General features: G+C 47.1%; 1 protein-coding gene across 1 annotated transcript in view; it reads right to left on the bottom strand.

Annotated features, from left to right (window-relative positions):
- The window catches only part of STXBP6 (syntaxin binding protein 6), a 154,518-nt gene extending 148,866 nt beyond the window's left edge, over positions 1 to 5,652 (bottom strand). The window contains exon 1 of the mRNA XM_063117760.1: positions 5,594 to 5,652. The gene's annotated coding sequence lies outside the window, so the exon portion shown is untranslated. The remainder of the gene's footprint in view (positions 1 to 5,593) is intronic.
- Between the last annotated feature and the right edge of the window lie 358 nt (positions 5,653 to 6,010).

Raw genomic sequence — 6,010 nt, forward strand, 5'->3', positions numbered from 1 at the left:
CGATCCCCTCCTTATTTGATGTAATGAGCCAAGAGGGGCAAGGGTCAAGCACACAGGTGGTCGACCGGACTTGGCCAAGCACCTTGTCCACATCCTCAAGATGTCAAAAGTAACTGGAAATCATATTCTGGACATCATTTCTTTGTGTTTGGTTGACAAATAAAACTGGTACACTTTAGGACTGGAGTGATGTACCTCAGGACAAACAGCGCATCAAAACACCCCTTAAAGTTCAACAGCTGAAATTCTGAAATACTGAACTATAATAAAATATGATCCTATACACAAGTTCCTTCTCATCTATGTTTAACAAATGCCTCAAACACGGGGAGCAGAGTAGGTATAACTCATCATATAATCTTAAGTTTCCAGTTCTGTTAGCTAGACTCATGGATGCATTTATAGACAACAATATCTAAGCAATGTGGAAGAAGACTCACAACAGACTAGTACTTAGTTTTTTTAAGTTGATTGCTTGCTACAACTAAAAATGAAGCTGTAAATAATAAAAAACAGGCTTTTATATGCTACTCCAGTGGTTCCCAATTAGCTAAGTACTGCGGACCCCTTGTTTTTCAAATGCCAAGCCATGGAACCCCTACTTTTGAAAAATTTGTTATCTCTACGGTAGTTACCTGTGTGAAGCATTTTTTTGGAAAAAATAAGGGGTAGCCCCCTATAAACAAAGGATTTTAGGTATACTAAAAAACAGACTATAAAATTAGTGATATTTCCATGCAGAAATGACAATGATTTAGTTAGGAATAGAAAGACGAATTTAACTTTACTAACGTCTAGTTTACAATTGAACAAATTATGACATGTCTAGCAGCTACTAAACCTAAATGTGATGGGAGAAATCATGCCTCTTTTTGTCCCGAACAATCCCTTCCACATCCGGTTCAATATTTCCTACTTTTAATCTCAAATCTGGATCAACATCAAGCCGATTTCTATGCTTGTTCTTCATATAACAAAATGTCGAAAATGTTTGGTCACAAAGATATGTGGAACAAAAGGGAACTAGATGTTTCAAAGCTTTTTCACCTAACTTCTTATAATCAGCCTCGTGTGGCGCAGTTACTGCAGCCGAAACTCTCCCAGCGGAAGCTGGTTCTCAGGCAGCCAGCTCAGGTCGACTTAGCCTTCCATCCTTCCGAGGTATGAAAAATGAGTATCCAGCTAGCTGGGGGAAAGGTAACTGCGACTGGGGAAGGCAATGGCAAACCACCCCGCTACAAAGTCTGCCAAGAAAACGTCAGCAAAAGCAGGCATCCCTCTAGGAGTCAGCAATGACTCAAGTGCTTGCACAAGAGGTTCCTTTCCTTTTTCTTATAATCAGGAGAAACCTTCACCCAGAATTGGTCCAGTCTATATTCTTTGAAAAATGAATGTAAAACATCAAAAAGTGAATCTTGCTCTTCTGCAGATAGAGCTGTTAATTGTACATCACCACATTCAAAAGGATTCCTTATGCATGAGTTTTCAGGATTAGGTGCAGGGAAGGAATCTCTGCAGCTAGTCGCAGGTGCTCAGTGATGTTATATTTTACTTCTGGCAGGAATTCGTTGTCAGTGGACTCCAGAATTGAATGGTGAATATGTGAATGGTGCCACGGACCCCCTGGGTCCACAGACCACCAATTGGGAACCACTGTGCTACTCTATAAAAACAATAATGGATGTACTTTGTAGCAAAGCCTCGGTTGATGGAGGTGAAGAGGAGAATGTGAAAGGAGGAACAAGACACATATAAGGAGTATGATGCAACCTTTTCCTGTGTTTTAGTAACTGTTACTTAGAATGGTATTTCAAACTACTCTCCAAGGTTCAGAGAACACTGAGAGGGGTAAGCAGAGGAGAAAATGCATGATTACTGCAAGTCACACTTTAAGAAGTAAGCAGAACATAAGAACATCAGAAGAGCTATGCTGGATCAGACCAAGGGTCCATCTAGTCCATCACCCTGTTCACACAGTGGCCAACCAGCCATCGCCCAGGGATGAACAAGCAGGACATGATGCAACAGCACCCTCCCACCCATCTTCCCCAGCAACTGGTGCACACAGGCTTATTGCCTCGAATACTGGAGATAGCACACAACCATCAGGGCTAGTAGCCATTGATACCCTTTGCCACCAGGAATTTATCCAACCCCCTTTTGAAGCCATCCAGATTGGTGGCCATCACTACATCTTGTGGTAGTGAGTTCCATAATTTAACTATGTGCTGTGTGAAGAAGTTGTTGTTGTTTATTCGTTCAGTCGTTTCCGACTCTTTGTGACTTCATGGACCAGCCCACGCCAGAGCTTTCTGTCGGCTGTCGCCACCCCCAGCTTCCCCAAGGTCAAGTCTGTCACCTCCAGAATATCATCCATCCATCTTGCCCTTGGTCGGCCCCTCTTCCTTTTGCCTTCCACTTTCCCTAGCATCAGCCTCTTCTCCAGGGTATCCTGTCTTCTCATTATGTGGCCAAAGTACTTCAGTTTTGTGTGAAGAAGTACTTCCTTTAAAAGTGCACCTCAATCCCACTGATGTCTGTTGTCCTCTATGCATGCGTGTACACATTTTATGAAAATCCAAGAAGCCAAAAGCCACATAATATTAACCTGCCCTTCCTACAGGCACTAATAAATAGGAAAAATTAGCTTTCTCAGAAAACATAACATAGGGCGACATCCAACATTGCATAAATAGACTCCTGCTTGCACAACAGGACTTTCCCTTCCTCTTCTCCCCACCTCCTAGATCTGCTAAATGGTCCCCCAACTCTCCAAAGGTTTTGGGATCACAGGGGAAGGGAAAATCCCTTCCTTCCCTTTCTGCTGACAGAAACTATTCCATCTGCAGAAGGGCGTAATTGGATACAACCCATAAAGTTCTCATCATTAAGTGCTGTTCCTTAGTAGGTTCCCTTGCTCAAATTACTGTTATAGAAGGAAAAATCAGGGATTGTCAACCAAATAATTAGTTGCAAATTCACTTTTGTATTTAAATCCACAAAGGGGGCAGACAGACTATTATAAATAATGCTTTCCTGCCAAGCTTTTTTGCTCAGTTTAGGCTAAACTCCAATTGTGTCAACAATTCAGTTCATTGAAAAGAGGCCTTTTCCTGAGCTTTTAATGGGCCTCCTTTGAACTCCCAGAGACAACTTCCACCTTCTTTAAACACATGCTTCATTTTTCCTCAGGCACCTGATGAAGTTTACCAAGTAGCAGAAAATTCACATTCCTTTAAAAAAAAGAAGCAGCCTCATAGCTGGGTTGCTAACCTAGGGAGGGATGTCGATCATGAAATAATAATAAAAAAGTAGTAGGTCTAAGTAGCACAAAACAAAAGACAAGAGAGGAAAATGAAAGAGACAATGGAAATGACAGCTTGGTTCTCACACACACACCCCAACCATTCCCCAGTGGAAGGGGGCAGGAGGCCATTTGCAGCAATCCTCTCCCCCCAATCTGTCTGGAAGACCCTTCTGGAGCAGATATGGGGGAGGGGGTACAGGGGAAAGACGATTTCACCTCAAAGTGCCTCCCTTCTTCTGTTTACAGTTGCCTTCCTCAGCAAGGTGGACACCACTGGATGCAACCCTGAGAGCTCTGAAGGTCAAAATTGTCCAATGTAGCTCTCTCTAGTTTGGTTCTCTCTGCCACATCTACTTTTGACACTTAAAATATATATTTAAATGGTCGCCATTAGAAGAGATATGTTTCAGGATTATGAGAGCTTCGGCTATTGGGCGGTATAGAAATGCAATAAATAAATAAATAAATAAATAATACTGTTGTCTGACAGTATTTTTTTAGCAGGAGACCTATTCGTCACAATGAAGCAGTACAACAATATGTCTGAAGATGTGCCAACATTGTTCTTGTCAATTCAGCTAAGACTCCTAGGAGAGTCTTAAGAAGCATTTGTTTGAAGGGTAGGGTATATTGTTGTTGCTGCTATTTCAGCTATAAAATCATGAGAGAAACCCACTTGGGTCTCAAAGTAAACTGAGGGAATAAAAAGGCACAACAAAATTAGAAAGAGAAAGACGCACACAATGATAAATGCTATTTTTAACAGAAGAGAGAGACATAAAGGAAGGTGTGCATACTTTACTGTGATTCTTTAATGGTGTTTTTTGTTTGCTTGCTTGTTTTAAATCCAACTCACATTATTAGAATGGGACAAAACTCTTATGCTCAAACTAATGTTCTTGGTAGAGGGCTTCTGATTGTGACATCATATCCAAATCAAGTAAAACAAAACAAAAAAAATGGTGCGTTAACATACTGGCATCAGGTGCGATATCCTAATAAGAGTGATGCAGAGTTTTTAGGAAGCAAGTCCCATTGAACACAGTGGGACATCTGATAAACATGATTAGTATTGCGACTGCTGTCCTCAATGTGTGTCTTGTTAGCACATCCCATTGCTTCCAGTGGCATACGTGTGCTTTGAGATCTCTGGGCTTGACATCCATGAGCACAATGATCTAACCACTACAGGAGTGGGTGGGTGCAGGGAGCATCCATTTCTGGACTACACAGACATTCTCAGACCAGTTCCCACCAAATTGCCTTCTAAGCTGTATCCGTCTAGCGTCTGACTAATACTGTGTGTCAACACTGTGGCTGAGGAGGGGAGGGGTGAAAGAAGGAACGAAGCAAAATAAGCGGAGAAGAACCTAAAGGGAATAGAACTTCTTCCAAGAGCTTAGGAAACCTAGCATCGCCTAAGCGCCCCAGATTGAGCCATGTCCTGCTTCACTGAACAAAAGCCACGGCTAGGGAAGGGTTAAAGCGTCTCCAGCTCTCGAAGCCGGAGCACCTTGGGCTCCCAGCGGCACACCCACAAGGCCAAGGCTAAACGGGCTGGCGGGATTCCAACCGTTTGCTTACTTCGGTCTCTCTCCCGGGCAGCTTCGCCGACTTTGTCCCGAGCGCTCTAGGAAAATGGAGGCAGCGCAGTCCCGAGAACGCTCCGACCCGGAGCTCCCCTGTCCACGCAGTCAAACAACCCAAGCGCCTCTCTCCGACCTCCCCGATGATGTGCCGTCGCGAAGATCCCGACCGGCCCGGGGAACTTTTGCCCTGGCCGCAGATACACACCTCCTCCACACCCCCAACAAGAAAAGCCGGAACAGCGACCGGATTGGCACCTGGCCTCTCCCGACCCGACCTCGTCCACACAAGCCTGGCGAGCAGGATCGCTCCCACTCCGTGCGTCCCGCCCCACGCCTCCTCAAAGGGATCCCGCCGGCCCATCCCGAGCAAGTCGGCTTCTTTCTCCCAGCCAGCCAGCCAGCCAGCCAGCCGGGCGCTTCCTTTCAACGGGCGGACTGGACGGGGCCAGAGCCGCGGACGCAAGACCCGCGCTTCGTCCAGCGCGCCGAGGCGGCCGCGAGCGAGAATCCTCCTGCCGCCGCGCAGGCGAAGGGGCAAAACGAAGGAGCGCGACGCCTTTCCCGGGCGCAGCCCCGCAGCCGCATCGGCTCGCTCGGAAGCGCCTCCCAACTTGGGCGCGTCGCGACCGCGTTCGCCTGGCAAGTTGCGCGCCGCTCCGCGCTTCAGAAGGCTGCCTCCTCTTCCCCCGGGACCTACCTTCTCCTCGCGGCCAAACGTGTACTCCTTCCCCCCGCCCCCTCCTGGCGCTGTTGCTCTCTGGGCTGGAATGCCCCGGACTCCCGCTCTTCGCGGCTCCCGCAGCAGCACGACGGAGCCGCGAGCCAAGGCTCCCGCCCCGCAGCAGCTCCCGGGAAAGAACACGAGGACGAGGGAAACTCTCCTGCCCGGCCAGGCTCTTCGCTGGAGCGGCGCTTACTCTCCCTTTGCCGCCAGCAGCAGCAGCAGCAGCGGAGCCAGCCAGCTGTGAGCCAGAGGGGGAGAGAGGCACGCCACGTGCCTGGGCAGAGCCAATGGCAAGACACAACCACGGAGCCTTCTTTGCTTGCCCCGCCTTCTCTGCCATGCCCATGTGATCAGGCCAAAGATGTTCAGTTCAGGGTTTGGGACTATCCT

Source organism: Elgaria multicarinata, chromosome 2 (assembly GCF_023053635.1).
Source record: "Elgaria multicarinata webbii isolate HBS135686 ecotype San Diego chromosome 2, rElgMul1.1.pri, whole genome shotgun sequence".
NCBI lineage: Eukaryota > Metazoa > Chordata > Lepidosauria > Squamata > Anguidae > Elgaria > Elgaria multicarinata.